At 36.8% G+C, this 18,328-nt stretch overlaps 1 protein-coding gene and 2 long non-coding RNA genes across 4 annotated transcripts in view; 2 read left to right on the forward strand and 1 right to left on the reverse strand.

The window, feature by feature from the left end:
* Positions 1-18,328, reverse strand: part of LOC129732327 (neuropeptide SIFamide receptor-like) — a 321,404-nt gene that overhangs the window by 246,871 nt on the left and 56,205 nt on the right. The gene's annotated exons all lie outside the window — the stretch shown is intronic.
* On the forward strand, positions 3,221-3,673 carry LOC129732332 (uncharacterized). The gene is made up of 3 exons (XR_008729234.1): positions 3,221-3,350; positions 3,419-3,481; positions 3,534-3,673. It is a non-coding gene; the product is annotated as an uncharacterized LOC129732332 (long non-coding RNA).
* Positions 9,363-10,702, forward strand: LOC129732331 (uncharacterized). The gene is made up of 3 exons (XR_008729233.1): positions 9,363-9,888; positions 9,950-10,286; positions 10,353-10,702. It is a non-coding gene; the product is annotated as an uncharacterized LOC129732331 (long non-coding RNA).

An 18,328-nucleotide genomic window follows, 5' to 3' on the forward strand; every position in this document is an offset into this window, starting at 1 on the left:
TTCGCATCAGCAGGGACGGAACTAGAGAACAACACGTATCCCGCCAGATGACGGCGGCAGATGAAAATAGCAATATCAGTCAACATGTGTTGCACGAGTTCATTAATTGTATATAGTATATTGATTTGCACTGATCAACCAGCAGCCAGTCTATGAAGAAGACCCGAGCAGATGTAGTACATGCTAAGGACGACGACGATGGTTTGGACACCACCGCGACTATCTCGTTGTGTAAATGCAGTTCACCAGCTGAAGAGTAGTCAAAAACAGTGCATCAGTGGCATCAGGCAACGCTACGAGCAAAACTTTTATTATATACTCGAAATGGAATTAAATAACAATTACAAGCTTCTGGAGCAATAAAGCCAATACAAATTTTGAATTGGTTCTAGTCCAAGGTTATCAAAGTTAACCAAGGGTAGGCAAAAAATAAATAACATTGGGAGGAAAAAAGGAAAATCTTGTTATCTTCATTATTATTAATAACTGGCTTCTTCCCGCCCATTTTTTCTTTTTACTTAATAATTTAAACATTCTAAATTGTTCCATATACATCCCAAGATTGATCTTACGATTTGTTCATAGTCTGCAAATGCATGACGAATCGGATATTGGATACGTTCAAACTCAAAAGGCAAATCGTTTAAAATTATCGGAATGAGCACGTCCTCGTCTTTTGGTTTCTTCATCCCGATTTCGCTCAAGCTTGTCTTATAGAAACCGTAAGTTTCTATATTGTATTTCAAAATGGCGTCTGCAGTCGATTTTTGGTTTCTGTGCATCATTCCGATCATTCTAACGTGTTTTTCTGAAAAATTGATCGAGATATTTGTTTCGTTTGTATGGGACCCCTCGCCCCCTTCTAGTGTAGTGAGGGGTGCCCGCCCTTCCAAAGAGAGAGGGGTGTCGAACCACCATGGCAATATTTCGTGCTCCCAAAGACTTCCACATGCCAAATTCGGTCCCATTTTCTTGATTGGTCTTTGAGTTGTGCAGAAATTTGTGTTTCATTTGTGGGGGAGTCCTCCCTTCAGAAGAGGGACGTATCTCGAACTATCTTAAACACCCTTCTCGGCACCAAAAACTTTTCGATTTTTTATGGAAATTGACTAAGGAATTCAGCAAAAACATCATTTTTGACCGGAAGTGTTGCTAGATATATTATCTTTTTTTCTCATTTTCATTGCTATTGACGGGGGACTACGTCTTTCTTCACTATACTGAGGTACATCATGTGGAAACTGGATTGAACATGTAACGTTTTTGGTTGGCAGAGTGGAAGATTTTAGATGCTAATAGCGCTTAAACAACTGTTCTGATCTCAATAGTCAATATACCGCTGAAAAGCTTAAATATCTAAGATTTGTATAACATGATAATTTTAGTTACCATTTTCTTATTACTCCGTGAAAATTGCGGAAAAGTTTGAAGGTCGAATATCCTCATACATTTTTCATACGATTGGTATATTTCCCTAACGCAGACTTCAAAAACATCAACGAAATGATTTCACGCATTCAGTCATTGGCTAGCAATGCAAGCCAATTGGCATCGCAATCATCACCCAACGTAAGCGACGAAGAAAGAAAGCAGAGATGCTTCCACGTGATTGGTTCTTTCCCCAATCACCCAAGTTCCTAACACTGGGTGACGCTATAGAAGTACATTCCGTGTTGAGAGAATCATTCTCTGGTCGACTGTCATGGCGAACAGTTCGGCTTCCCTTCGATCTGAGTTAAACCCCACCAGTGGTGATCTAATTTAGATATCGTTGTTGGAATACAGCCCGAAATTGGACGTAGACGATTCTGGGGACCATTGGAAGACTTGGAAGCCGTTTGGGTGCTGCCGATAGTGTAGGTATAGTGTGTCGTATATCAAGCGTGTGTGTCTGAGTAGCGTGTGGGTGTGTGAATAGCGTGTGTGTGTATGTGTGGGTGTGTGAATAGTGTGTGTGTGTGTGTGAGTAGTGTGTGTAAGTAGTGTGTGTGAGTAGTGTGTGTGTCTGTGTGAGTAGTGTGTGTATGTGTGAGTAGTGTGTGTGTCTGTTTGTGTGTGTGTTTGTGTGTGTGTGTGTGTGTGTGTGTGTATTTGTGTGTGTGTTTGTGTGTGTGTATGTGTGTGTAACATGTGTGTGCAAAAATGCATTTATCCGAGGTAAATATATTTATGACAGAATACTTGTATAGGCAACAAGTTAATTATTTTTCCTATTAGTACTTCAATTGGTATTTCTATGATAGTGTCCATTACTTCATGCTAGTTATTTTCAGCACTGAGCTTGTTTTGCGTTTATTTGTAACATGGGACTGATCAAAATTCATATTCTTCTAATCTTGCTTTTTCTTGCGATTTTTTAAGAGCACCGGGTATGTGAAGAAGTTTTTGAGATTCAAGCAAAAAGTGATGAGAAATTACATGGAACTATTATGCATTTATGGGCAGTTCATGTGGGTATTGGTATTTGTATGCTGTGGTTTATGACAGGTGTATGTGGTTTTTTGTGAAATGTTCATGGATTATTGTGTATGGTATTTGTACGTTTGGTGTGTGTTATATACTATGGCTATGGCAGAATTAAATCTTTACACCCACCATAGTCCCACGGCAACCCTACGTTTGTGCACTCAAGCACATACCCTTTAACTTTTTTGTTTAATATTGTTTTATTCTTTGATAATACCTAATCCAAAATAACATTATTCTACCTTTCTCCGCTCACGGCATGATAAATCGTTTGCCATCTCTTCCTCATTTATGAAAAGATCTAATTCTAGATTGAACGGGAGAAAACATTGGCAACACTTGTTCTGGCCATACTGGTCATGTTTCTGCCGCGTCGCTGCATGTTTAGTCAAATAAACCAGAAATCTAGAGAAACATTTCAAAAGGTCCTATCTGCTTCGATCGATTTTTTGATCGATCACTTTTATTCAATCACCACAACTTCTTTAACGCCTTTTATGACAAGTTATTTGCACAAGTTGATAGCGGAGGGATCACTCTAGCCTTCTGAATGTAAACCACGCTTGAGAGAGTGACTAATGCTGAATCATTACCAATATGAAACGACGCTCCGGAAAAACGAGAAAAGCAGATAGGACCTTTTGAAATGTTTATCTAGAAATGTCAGAAGGTGAAGGAGTAGAAATGACAGATGGAAAAGTATTAGATCAAAGAAGCTCAAAGAAGAGCAAAGTTCAAAGATCAAAGTTGTGAACAAATAGATATTGTAAAAGCAGGAAGGTAAAAGAGATTCTAGCGTGGCTTAAGATAGAATTTACGGAAATTAGTAGCAAACTTGATAGTAAAAGTAAAGTTCGGGAAGATAGATCAGTTGAAAGTGAAAGGTAGTGTTGCAGTAAGCGATTACAGATGGGAGAAGTCATACCGATACCTAATTGTATTTTAATTACAGTCGGTGGTGATAATTCAGGCAGTTTATGGTTGGGAAATTCGCATGCAAGGAAAAACTAGATTTGTAAGCTAAATTTGTTTGTTTAAGTTCATTGATTAAATAAAACTTATTTTAGTTGAAGCTGTTTAAAGTAAAACTGCTGTGCGAAACTGTTTTTACTTGTCTTCACCTAAACCAGGCTTGTCCAACCTACGTGGGCCAAATTTCACAGTCAGCTGTCGGGCCAAAATTAGGAAAACTTTCAATTTTCAGCTGATTTTTAGATTATGTGCAAATATATGTTAAAATATCGTTTTGATTTTGATATAAAAGCAGTTCGATTGAAGCTTACCATAATAAAAAACCTAAATTAATCCACCTAGCGGTCAGACCCAGCCTTTCTCATTCAAACTTATTATTTGTAAAAATAGATTTACATGAACGCCTCAATCCAATAAATGTGTATTCACTTTTTGGGTTCTAAAATAATGATGTTGTGATAGAAGTATAAAATATGAAATTTGATGTAATGTTAATGCTCAAAAAATAGCGAAACAAAAGAAATGACTCTTAATTTCGAACAATTCAATCACGTGCGATACCGGGAACATTCAAATGGTACGATACCACATTTAAATTATATTGTGGCCACATATATTGATCAAAGCAGGTATATTTTTAAAAAGTCTTTGAATTTCTTTTCTTTCCATAACTTTTGAACCACATATCAAATTGTTATGAAGTTTGTTATTTGTAAGTTTGAGAGATGACTCGTTCGTATGACACTAGTTATGTTCAAATAAGTCGTGTAATCTTTGAGATAATATAATTTCGTTGTTTTATTAACAATTTAATACATAGCGGTTGCTTAGTTCGATTATAATCAAATGAAATGGGAACGTTTAGGGCAGCCAAACTTTGAAACCACGTGTTAAATCATAATTCATCAGTTAACCCTCAACTAGCCCGTTCATCTGATAATACTATTGATCAAATCGGTTGTGTACTTTCTGAGATAATGAAGTTTCGTGATTTTCACAATTCGGTACATTACAGACGAAAATACAGTTCGATTACAGTAAAATTCAATAGGGTGTTATGAGTCAGCTAGACCTTTCATTTGACACTAATTTCGTGAAAATCGGTGCAGCCATCTCTGAGAAAAGTGAGTGAGTTTATGTATTCTTCGAAATATGTTTCTTTTCATAGCTAGATTTCACATTTTTAAACATAACAGGCAAAGTAATAGTCCGATTGCAAAAAAATCAATAGGGTCTTATGGGGCAACTAGACCTTTCATATGACACTGATCTTGTGGAAATCGGTCCCGCCATCCCTGAGAAACATGAGTGAAATTAAACAGTATTCAGAAGACGTTTTTTTTTCCTCTGTGTGGACTCATCACTGCGACCAGAGACATTTTTGATCTATTGTGATATTGCCCAGGTGTTTTCTGTACTCCGCACTTCATATTACTGGCAGTATCACTGTTGGAGTGAATGATACGCTTTTTTTATTTATATCCGTGCTTGTGTGTGTGTGTTTACCCTTTCATTTCCAGCTTACTGCTCTACTATACCGATAAGCCTCTTTTCTATCCTACCAATATCGCCAAATTACAATTCCCTGAACGGAGGCTACACCTAACGTTCCTCTCTGGCCAGGTTTATTCTAAGAGGGACTAATTATGTCAAGAGGAAGAAGTCTTATCGAAACCTCGTTCCTCGTGCTAATATCGCCAATTACAATTCCCTGTAGAGGGTAAATATTTCTGAAATCAGTTTTATTAAAAGAAGGACTTATTTTGTCAAGAGGAAGGAGTCTTATCGAATCTCGTTCCTCCTACCAACACCGCGTCACAATCACAATTCCCTGAAGAGGCACTCAATGCTTCACCTGTGGTCAGATTTATTATAAGTAGGACTTATATTTTTGTCAAGAGGAAGGAGTCTTATCGAAACTTCGTTCCTCCAGCCAAGACTGTGTCATAATTACAATTCCCTTAAGAGATCTATTATACGTTACTCAGAACAGTTTTATTATAAGAGGGACTTTTTTTGTTAGGATGAAAGTCAGCAAGGGTACTATAGAATTCAGCTTGAAGGAAGGGTAAGTAGTAGAGAGCCTGAGAATAAACCCATGTTAAAGTCCTTTGACAACCAAATGGCCTGATTCTACTAAGATTCGAACCCACGACCACCCGCTTATCAAAGCGGACTCTGTAACCTTGCGGCTACAAAGCTCTGTTTCAGAAGACGTTACTTTTCATAAATTTTGAACCACACGTTCAATCTATATAAAATTCAAAAGTTAAGGGTTTTTAAGATAGCACGTTCATTTGATACCAATTTTATTGAAATCGGTTGTGTGGTTTCTGAGATATTGATGTTTCGCGATTTTCACATTTTAACCATAACCTCTAAAATAAAAATCCAATTACAATGAAATTAAATAGGGTCTTATGGGGCAACTAGAACTTTCATTTGCATATAATTTCATTGAAATCGGTCCAGCCATCTCTGAGAAAAGTGAGTGAGTTTAAGTAGTCTTCGAAATATGTTTCTTTTCAAAGCTGGATTTCACATTTTTAAACATAACAGGCAAAGTAATAGTCCGATTGCAAAAAAAATCAATAGGGTCTTATGGGGTAATTAGACCTTCCAAATGACACTGATTTTGTGGACATCGGTTCAGCCATCTCTGAGAAACGTTTTTTAAGTAGCTCGTTCATTCAAAACCAATTTTGTTAAAATCGGTTGAGTAGTTTCTGAGATATTTATGTTTCGTGATTTTCACATTTTTGAACATAACCTCTAAACTAAAAATCCTATTGCAATGAAATTCAATAAGGTTTTATGGGGCAACTAGACCTCTCATTTGCAATTAATTTCATGAAAATCGAGTGAGATTGGGAGAGCGTTACATACACACACACACACACACACACACACACACACACACACACACACACACACACACACACACACACACACACACACACACACACACACACACACACACATACAGAAAATGCTCAGCTCGTCAAACTAAGTCGATTGATATACGAGATTCGACACTTTGGAGCACTTTGATACCTTTGGTTTTTCCAGTGATTGCTATACCTTTCTAGGAGAAAGGCCAAAATTACAAGTCACAGTTTTAACAAATAAGGAAAACAAACAATATTTTTTCTATGGTAGGTAAAACAGGACAGACATTCTATTTATTGTTGTCAGATTTTTAAATTACATGAGCTCAGAGAATTGATGGAAACTGGAAACTATTGGTTTTTTTAAAGAGCACGAGCCATATTGATTCCTAAATCTGATACCGCAATCCACAAACATGATTCGAAATTCTCTGATAAAGATGAACGACAACTATTCTTCACTGCTCTCATTTCTTTGGAAAAGTTTTTCATTTTGAAATGTAGATACGGATTGAAAATCTCAACACTTTGAAAATAGGATGCCGTTACTAGTGTAATTTAAACTTATACAAAGGTGTTTTTATCACAACAAATTCCAATCTGAAAACATCAACACGTAGGCCAGATGAAAAACGAGTTTCGAAACTTAACGCGGGCCGCGAGAAATGAAGCAGAGGGCCGGATGTGGCATGCGAGCCGTACGTTGGACAGGCTTGGCCTAAACTAACCAAACCAAACATCAAAAGGTAGGTTTTTTATGCTAACAACTTTACCAAAGACACAAGTTGAGTATGTTGAACAAAATGCCGAAAAACATTTTTTCTTTCAACACTACCAGTGTACCGCTGTCAATCAGACTGCTATTATAATTAACCTCTTCAAAGATCCCACATGCGTTTTGAACATTGACCTAAATTTGTTAGCTTTGTCCAGCTAGGTGTATAAACTCGATACGACAGGTTACTTTTGATATTTAATCCGACATACTTAACTTTGAACAGCTATAGCTTTTTTAAGGACATCCTAGGTCCTCAGTGTCTTCTGCAAAGTTGTTAAGAATCTAAAATACTATACTTTAACGTAAATTACGCATACATAAAACATCACTAAGCTCACTAGAGAGGAAAATGAAAAAAAAATAGGTTTGTCTTAGGGGCTAGACAACTTTATTTTCAAGAGAAATATTTCGGTAATATTATTCGATATTGGTGGATATATTTTAATATTTATCGTTTATCTGTCACATTCATATCACTCCTACAGACTCCGACAATAATGTGCTGTCAAGGAGTTGTGATACAGGTAGACGGGTGTCTGGAAAGGCAACGATAAATACTTCGTAATTCGAATATTGGAAATATATCAATAGTGTCTTGCCCCTAGAGTTTTTCCATACAAATTTTCATACAAATTTGAAATGCAATGCGCCAGGCGGAAAACCTATCGACTTCCGAAAAGTTTAGGATGGTTTTGGGCCCCAAAAGGAACTAAAAAAACTTGATTCTGGAAAACCGGTCACTTTACCCCATCCATAACATGTTGTGTTATTTTCCTAAAAATGTTGTCAAGATTAGCTCATATAATCTCTGGGTGATAGATGTTTCTTACATAAAGTTTTCCTAGGAACACGATGAAACTATCAATTTTGTAATAAAATTTAATGCTTTTACCGAAAAATGCAAATTTAGTTTTGAACTACGAGAATAATCTATCTGGCAACCCCTCCGGTCAAAAATCATATATTTCTGGATACTTTGGTTTATTTTCTTTAAAAAGCATTAACCATTTGCGCGTCTTGCTGAAAATTGTAAGAAACAGAATAAAGGATTTTAAACAAAAAATGCGTTACTCTGCAACAAACACAAAGCGGAAGGCATTCCAACCGACACCAAAATTGAGATTTTTTTTAAAGTGACACAAGATCAATGATTCCAACTAGAGACTGTGTTATAAAGAGATACGCAAAGAGAAAAGCAGTAAATATGGCAACACTTTGCTAATATTTTATTTTAAACAATTCTGGCAACCACATTTATTTTCGCATGACTTTTCATACGCACTAGAAATTGTAATGAAATTTCGAAACTTTGTAAGGATATATTAAGGATACACTGAGTTTCAGTGCTTGTTTATACAATTATAATAATTTCCAATGCATCACTCATAACATGAGTATGACGAACACATTTTTCGTTGAAACCATAATTGCACGTGATTCACAGAATTTAAACTGATCGCAACACACGTTCTGTACGAAAAGTAACACGCATGAGTTTGTTTACTTTGCACACTTGGAGCCTCGATTTGACGGTTCACTTGGAGTTTTCGACCTCACTCTTTGCGTAACTGTTCATAACACCGTCTGTAATTCCAACAACTTCGAACTGAATGTTTCATGGTCGTGTCCAAGTGGTATGTACACTTCGTATGGAATGACTCATATTACATTTTCTGCTGTCGTAATTCGTATTGTGAGTGTAAACTGGTCGTTGACAAAATGATTGCCACGAATCCGAAACGTTATTCTTAGATGCAGAATACCTAATTGTCATCGGTTTTCAGCGTGTTTTGAACTAAGCCGAAGGATTCGCATTTTACAAAATGCAAATAGTGCGCATTCAAAAGCAAACAGATCTACTGACATTAAATGATGATTTTTTACCAGGTACGTCAATTTGTTACGAAGATATTTGCATTTGTTAAAATGACGTTTAAGAAAGTTCTGAAAACAGGGGGCGATGGGTCCTTATCATAACGAGATTTCTCGAAAAGTTTGACGCACTTTTGCGTTTACTAGGTGCACCAAAATTCACAGGAATGGTTAAAAAGGCTGTAATCTTTTTAAAGCAACTTTCTTCGCTTTTATCCACCAGTATTATTTTCAGGTTGAGTGTTTTCATGAGAAAAACAATTATTCAACTTAAACAGATTTTAAATTAAATATTTAGTTTGATAGATCCGAGCAATAATGTGAATTACACGTAATTTTGTATTATTCCTCATACCAACTTAACCCAAACAATGAATTATTTAAAACCGACAAGTATGCTTGTCTCAAATCCTTTCTACACATTTTCTTAATAATAAGATTAGATAGCTCTGTTTGAAATTATGACAAAAATGTTTCTTAGTTCTAGATTGCATGAAATAATGTGCGGTGCCGTTCCAAAACATCTAGGTGCGTTGTGCGAAACATTAATTATAGTCTATTAAACGTGAAAAAAAAACTTGAAAAAGTAACTTTTTTTGGTGGATTAATTACATTTATCAAATACTAAGATGGTTTGAATGCCATTTCTATGTATTTTGTATTTTTGCTGGCCCACAAGTACTTCAATTTCTTGATTGACACGCCAGTACTCTAAAGCTGAGTGATGGTGAATTTGCACCAACCGAGAACCAACGCCTACAAAGGATATCCGCTAGTTCTATGAAAATAACGACAAGTTAATCCACAACACTTATCAGTAGCTCCAATGTCGAGATGGCGTACACGTAGCATCGTGTGTGATATTAAAAACCACATTGAATCTCTATCTCATAAAAGCCGAGCAAACTGAAGGTTTATATAGTCACCCATCAAATGCACTCTCTTTTCCCTCACCGTTACTGTATTTCAGCAGCCACGAGAACTGCAACTCAACCGAAACATCACTGATCCAAATGCACCACATCGGCGGCGGTGATCCGACAATGCACTAAATCCGGTATTCTGTCCAACTCCTATCAGGCTCTTCGAGAAGACCAGATTCAGCGGGATTGTCCCGTCCGCCAAGTGGACATCGCTTGGTGCCAGACTGGACTGCAATGACATTGACAGTGTGTATAGTGCTGTATGGATACGCCTTCACTCTTGGAAGCAGTACAATGAATTTTCTCCGCATGTGTTGCAGAGGGAGTTTTTAAACTGCTTTTCTAAAAAAATCAATTGATGCAATTGAAGCCAAAAAGCTTACCCATGTGAATAGATAAAAGTTTATGTTTGGTGCCAAATTATATTGATATTAAATTTCTTTTCTGTTGCAGATGTGATTGGCTGATTTTTTTTTCTTCAATTCACCCGGGTGCCCCGGTAGTTCCGTTTTGTTATGTAAGAAACCGATAGCGTAACATTCTTTATTTTGACTGACACATAGGAGTGAGCCTGTAAAATGTACTTCGATTTGGCAACTTGAATGCACTTTTTTGGTTATTTTTCTTAATGTTGATCAGCTGATTGGTTCTGTCTTTCACAGCAAGTAAAAGCACTTCGATTTTACTGCAAACAAGCTCGTGAATTATGGCTCGTAGAATAGTGTCACAAAAAACTTTGGACAGAAAGTCTACGCATCGTTGTTCGTGTGCCTGTTTTTCCGGTAACAGCTTGGTTCTCCATGTTGGGTATTTTATCACTGCGACCAATTTTTTGGCCTTTTGTGGTTAATAAAAATATATTCAAGTTGAACAGTAAGTGATTAGTTTGTTTAAAGATTACAGATTATTTATAAAATATGTTTAGAAGATTCGAAACTGACGTTAAGGAAGTTAGTAAAGTTATATGTTTTGTAGTCTTCAGATAAGTATGTTTTGTTCATCTCAGCGAACTACAAAAATTGTTAAACCTTTAATAATAAGCTGATCGTTTGACTAAACATTATGGCTAAACAAAAGACAGATCTGTTTCTAGCAAGCGATATTTAGCTATGGTATAGAAATGTCTTTGTACTGGTAATAAAAAAGTGAATATTTACAGTTCACTCAATGCTAATAAAGGATTTTGTATTTCATAGTACTTCAATTATTGAATTTTTTATTTTGTATTGAAAGGATGCTCAGTTATTCCACAATTTGATTACCCGTTCGAAACAAAAGTCGATATAACGTAGCCAATATTGTGTGCAGCACTGGACGTGGACAATCGTACAATTGAATTGCTTGTTCATACTCTACGGCAATTGAATTATTCGATGGTTGCGAAATTGTGCTCTGGCAATATCGGGTGCCACGTAAGTGTCACCGAGCGCATCCATCAAAAATACTCCCCCATTCAAACCATAACCGTCGAAGCTCACCCCAAATACCCATACATACAAACATACATACGTACACATAAAGTTCAATCATATACGGTTGACTGCAGTTGCAAGCGGTAGAAAAATTGTCTGCTATACTTTCACCACGTCTTCGCTGCTGTGATCTACGTTTATCTCACATATAGTTATGTATTTGTATGGCCACTTCGATGCAGTCTTACGTATCAGCAGGATACTCAATTCCGGGCTTTCTGGAATGAAATGGTTTCAGCAAATTCAACCGCTTGGCGCGTACTTAGGCTAAGATTCTTATCAATCTACGTAACAGTGAAACTCTCATCGTTCGTGCGAACATTTTGTATCTATTCAAGCTTGTGATAACTTTTAAAAAATGTAAATAATGTAGATTGCATTTGCAGTTTTAGATTTGACTGAAACTTCGCTTTTTTCAATCACGATTAACTATACACAGCCGAAATTTCTATTAAGGAAAAAAACAAAATTAAATGTCGTAGAAACCTTTCGAGTTTTTTTAAGGTGATTTATAAACCTGATAATTTTTTTTTCCGAAAAATCTTATTTTTTCTACAAAGGTTGACCAAACATGGACGAGTGTCTAAACATGGAGAAAAAAAAGCAAAGCCTTGGCGCTAGATTCCGATTCGGAACTCGACCTTCTGTTTGTTATACACAGAATTCGCAGCTATATGATGTACAGGACAATTGCGGGGCCAGCGCTACTATCCTACTGACACTAATAGTCTCTCCCAAACCAGGACTCAAACCTACGACGACTGGCTTGTTAGGCCAGCATCGTACCTTGAGACCAACTTGAAAACAAACATGGAGAAATCAAAATAACTAAAACCTAAATCAATCCACCTAGCAATCAGATCCAGACCCTTTCTCATTCAAATTTATCATTTGTTAAAACAGATTTACATGAACGTTTAAATCCAATAAAGGTTTACTCACTCTTTGGGTTCTAAAAAATTGATGTTTTAATTGAAGTATAAAATATTAAATTTGACGTTATGTTAGTTATTAAGAAATAGCGAAATAAAAGAAATGACTCTTAATTTCGAACAATTTAATCACGAGCTATACCGAAAACGTTCAAATGGTACGATACCGCATTGAAATTATGTTGAGGCCACACATATTGATCAAAGCAGATATAGTTTTGAATAGCCTTTGAATTTATTTCCTTTCCATAACTTTTGAACCACATATCAAATTGTTATGAAATTTATTATTTGTTAGTTTGAGAGACGACTCAATCGTATGACACTAGTTATGTTCACATAAGTCATGTAATCTTTGAGATAATAGGCTTTTGTGTTAGACTTTGTTAGACATTCTAAAACAAACGTTGTTAGACATTTTAAAACATAACGGTTGCTTAAGTTCGATTATAATCAAATGAAATGGGAACGTATAGGGCAGCCAAACTTTGAAACCACGTATTCAATCATACTTCCTCAGTTAACCCTTAACTAGCCCGTTCATCTGATATCAGTATTGTTCAAATCGGTGTATTAACTGAGATACTGAAGTTTCGTGATTTTCACATTTCGTTACATTACAGACGAAGTTACAGTCCGATGACAGTTAAATTCAATAGGGTGTTAAAAGGCAGCTAGACTTTTCATTTTACACTAATTTTGTGGAAATCGAGTCAGCCATCTCTGAGAAAAGTGAGTGAGTTCAAGTAGTCTTCGGAATATGTTCCTTTTCATAGCTGGATTTCACATTTTTATACATAACAGGCAAATTAATGGTCCGATTGCAAAACAAATCAATAGGGTCTTATGGGACAACTAGACTTTTCATTTGACAATAATTTTATGAAAATCGGTTCAGCCATCTCTGAGAAACTTGTGTGAGATTAAACAGTCTTCAGAGCACATTTCTTCTCTGAACTTTTGAATTTTATGAAGTTCAAGCTTCATAAAATTCGAAAGTTGAGGGTATTTCAGATAGCCCGTTCATTTGAAATCAATTTTGTTCAAATCGGTTGTGAAGTTTTTGAGATAATGATGTTTCATGATTTTTACATTTTGATACATAACCTCTAAACTAAAAATCCGATTACAATAAAACTTAATTGGGTCTTGAGGGACAACAAGACCTTTTATTTGAAATTAAATTCATGAATATCGGTCCAGCCATCTCTGAGAAAAGTGAGTGAGAATAAAAATCTGCACATACACACACACACATACAAAAAATGCTCAGCTCTTCGAGCTGAGTCGAGTGATATATGCCATTCGGCCTTTTGGAGCACTTTTATACTTTCGGTTTTGCAAGTGATTGCTATACCTTTCTAGGAGAAAGGCAATATTGAAGCCAAAATGGCTTACCTAGTGTGATGTTTTCGGCAAAGTTGTAAATAATAAGTTTGTCTACCCAGAAAAAATGTACAACGTAGTAAAAAATATATTTAGAAAAAAAAAAACTTTTGCTAAACATTAGTGGTTGTTCGACCTTGAAGAAATAAATAAACAAAGAATGAAAATGTCTCAAAACCAAATTATTGAAACCCCGTTTGAAAAATTGGTTCGAACAGAGTCACACTTCAAGATGGCGGCCACAATTCTGATCATTTCAAATAAACACCCTGTCTTCTTTTTTAAAAAAGCGTTGTTTGTTGCTGGTTCCGTAACAAATTTTAAAGATATAACTGGAATAAAACATTTATTTCTTTCATTGGCCTATGCGCATTTTTTTCTTTATTGACTTGGTTTGTTCAAGGAGAATTACTTTAATTTGAAAATGCTCGTGTTTTTGACGTGGGACTAAGTTAAGCAGAACACGTCACCAATATCCGGCAAGCCACCTTATCTCATCAGGACCACCATCATCGTCGCCAAATCAGCATAAAGCAGAATTCCAAGAATGAAAATAATCTATTTCTCACCAGTAGTGTTTAGTCTGCACCAGCACTATCTTTTGATTATACAAACATAAACAGGAAGCATAAACAAATACTCGCTGCGAGGCTATATATAAGAGTATTAAAAGAATTGTAGTTTAGTCTTAAGTCTTAAGTGAATAAAGATAGACGAGCAGAAGCTCAAAAAAATATATTTCTTTGCCTTATTTTGTGGCAGAAGAATTAACTGGCGCCCGAATAGGGACCAGCGTGAGTGTAAAGTGAATCAACAAGTGTAGTTCGCCACGTAAGAGTTCACGGATACTTCTTTGTTGTGAAGCAAAAATCTCTCCCGACCGCGTAAAGCAGCCGTACGGATTGTGCCGCGTCACCTGGACAGCTCATCACTCGCTCCAGGAAAAACGGATTTAACAGCCGTGCCGGAAAGGAGGAAACACCACGGCCTGGTCTCAACCCACAGGATTCAGAAGCATCACCGTTAGAGGCAGACGATTGGATTCAAAGGAATCAGAAGCGTCACCGTTAGAGGCAGACGATTGGATTTAAAGAAGTACCACTGTAACAGGATTGGTATGACGGTTAAAATAATTATGTAAGTACTCCAACATTATTAAAATAGTGAAGTGAAAAATCAAAAATAAAAAGTGATTATATTTAATAAGCAAATATTAGAAGTAAAAAAGTGAAAAAAGAATTATCCTTAAAAAACCAAAAGGAAAGTGATTATGTTTAAATAGTATATATTAGAAGTAAAAAAGTGAAACAAGAAATATCCTAAAAAAACTCAAAACAATAAATAATTAAAATGGTACAAAATCAAGTGCAAGATATAATCAATAGAATTGCCGCTCTAGAAGCAGCAGCCGTTCCCCTTCCGGGACCGGACTACAGCGACCCACCGCTTCATCTTTTTGATAGAGAAGGAGCTCGGGTAAACACGGATTCGATTGAAAGAATCCCAGATTTAGTTAAAGATTTGCCAACGTTTACCGCCGAGTCAAGAGAGTTGAATAGTTGGATTGACGATGTTCAAAGCATCATCAATCTCTACGAGACTAATCATCAAAGCCCCATAGAGGCCCAAAATAAATACCACATGGTCTGTAAGACCATAAGAAGAAAAATTAGAGGCGAGGCAAACGATGCCTTAGTTGCCTCAAACGTGAACATAAATTGGAAACTTATTAAGAAAACTTTAACAACTTATTATGGAGAGAAGAGAGATTTGGAAACGCTCGACTACCAGTTGTCGCATACGACACAGAAAGGTAAAACCCTCGAGCAGTTTTACGATGAAGTTAATAGATTGCTCTCCCTAATTGCGAATCATATAAAGACCGATGAAAGATTCAGTCATCCAGAAGCATCAAAGGCGTTGATCGAGTCATACAATAGGAAAGCTATTGACTCTTTCACTAGAGGCCTCGATGGTGAGCTGAGCAAATTCATCAGAAACTATCAACCAACGTCATTAGCTGCCGCGTACAGCTACTGCATTAAGGATCAAAACGCAGAGTTCAGATCCACAATGATCAGACCTAGCATGTTAGCTCCGCAGGTTCCAAGGAACTTGATACCATTCTTGCCCCCCTAGACTTCCTCCCAAACTTCCAGCACTAACAAGACCACCTAACAATTTGAATTCATGTAGACCAAACCCACAATATTACCAACGACCAATTCCACAACCACAATATCATCCAAGACCAATGCCACCACCACCATACTTTAATCAACCCTTCCAACCTCAACCATTCAGGCAATTTAATCAACAGCAAAAACCCCCAATAACACCTAACAACCCATTTGAAAACACACCAGAACCGATGGAAGTAGATACTTCCATCCGAACAAATAACGTCAACTATGGTAACAGACAACAAAGGTCAGACCAGAGAGGACCTCCACTGAAAAGACAGAGAATGTTTAACTTTTGCCAAATAAGTACGAAGAACCTGAGCCTGAAGACATAATTAATGAACGCTCAGGTTATGCCCCATCAGAAGATGAAGAATATTACCCCGAATCATCACAAACTTTTGAAAGGTACATCAGAATGATGGAAGCCCAACGAGGTGAGGAACCTGAAGAGGAGGAGGCTGAGCTTAATTTTTTAGGATGAATTCCACGTTGCCTTATTTTCTTTATTATGGCAACGCGGGTACACCTCTGAGAATCTTAGTGGACACAGGATCGAACAAAAATTATGTTCATCCAAAGTATGCACGAGTCTCCCACAACACAGAGAAACCTTTTAACGTTTCTTCTGTTGGAGGAGACATAAAAATCGACAAATTTTCAAAAGCTAAATTTTTCCGACCATACTCAGACATAGACGTAAAGTTTTATCATCTTGCAGAATTAAAATCCTTCGACGCAATTATAGGGCACGATACGCTCAAAGAGCTAGAAGCCGTAATTGACACCGCAAAGGAAAAACTAATAATAAAAAATCGACACACCATTAACCTACTACAGCACAAATTCGAGGAGGTAAACCAGATCAAGATTCGAGATGAACACCTCCCAGAATATCAAAAATCTGAACTTTAAAAACTTCTCAAATACTTTGTAAATTTATTCCAACCACCTGATGAAAAATTGCCTTTCACAACAAGAGTTAATGCAGAAATTCGCACCACCGACGAAAATCCAATATATAGCAAAACATACCCATACCCACAAGCCTTGAAAGCAGAAGTTAATAAACAAATAGAAAAATTGCTAAATGATGGCATCATTAAACCTTCAAAATCCCCTTATAATTCCCCTGTATGGATCGTTCCAAAGAAGATGGACGCCTCCAACGAAAAGAAGTATAGGATGGTAATAGACTACCGGAAACTAAATTCAAAAACGATCGGTGACAGGTATCCCATTCCTGAAACCTCAACGGTCTTGGCAAACTTGGGAAACAATAAATATTTTACAACATTGGATCTAGCATCTGGCTTTCATCAGATCCCAATGACAAAGAAAGACGTCGAAAAAACCGCTTTCTCTGTAAATAACGGCAAATATGAGTTTGTACGATTGCCGTTCGGACTGAAAAACGCACCCTCAATTTTCCAAAGGGTTATGGACGACGTCCTACGAGAACATATTGGCAAAATCTGCCATGTCTATATAGATGACATCATCGTTTTCGGAAAAACTTTTGAAGAACACTTAGACAATTTAAAAAGTGTTTTCGAAACCCTACAAAAGGCCAACTTCAAAATCCAGCCAGACAAATCAGAATTCTTGAAAACCGAAGTGGAGTTCCTAGGATTTGTTATTTCTGTAAACGGCCTGAAACCCAACATGAAAAAGGTGGAATGTATACAAAAATACCCCGAGCCAAAAAATCTTAAAGATTTGAGAGCCTTTTTAGGACTCTCTGGCTATTACAGGCGTTTTGTTAGAGACCACGCAAAAATTGCAAAGCCCTTGACAAAACTTTTAAGAGGGGAAGATGGCCATCGCCAAATTCCTAAAAATCAATCGAAAAGTTTCCCAATTACTTTTGACACAGAGGCTAAACAATCTTTCCAAATATTGAAGGAAATATTATCCTCGAACGATGTATTGGCACATCCAAATTTTAAGGAACCTTTTATCTTGACCACCGATGCGTCAGATAAAGCACTGGGAGCTGTGCTATCTCAGAAATTCCATGATGGAGAGCGACCGATCACCTTTATATCTAGAACGCTTTCCAGAACGGAAGAATATTATGCTACAAACGAAAAGGAAATGCTTGCTGTCGTTTGGGCACTACACACACTCAGAAATTTCATATACGGAGCTAAATTAAAAATTTACACTGACCATCTCCCACTAACATTTACCCTATCACCCAAAAATTACAACGCCAAGCTGAAGCGATGGAAAGCATTCCTAGAAGAGCATGACTATGAAATGCACTATAAACCTGGGAAATCCAACGTAGTAGCAGACGCCCTATCCCGCATCCAAATGAATTCACTAACCCCAACACAGCACTCGGCCGAAGATTATGACAGTTCCTATATACCCTCAACAGAAGCCCCGATAAATGTCTTCCGCAATCAAATTATTTTCGTCATAGGAAGAAACTCTAGCTTTGAACAGAA

This window comes from Wyeomyia smithii, chromosome 3, assembly GCF_029784165.1.
Source record: "Wyeomyia smithii strain HCP4-BCI-WySm-NY-G18 chromosome 3, ASM2978416v1, whole genome shotgun sequence".
Classification (NCBI taxonomy): Eukaryota; Metazoa; Arthropoda; class Insecta; order Diptera; family Culicidae; genus Wyeomyia; species Wyeomyia smithii.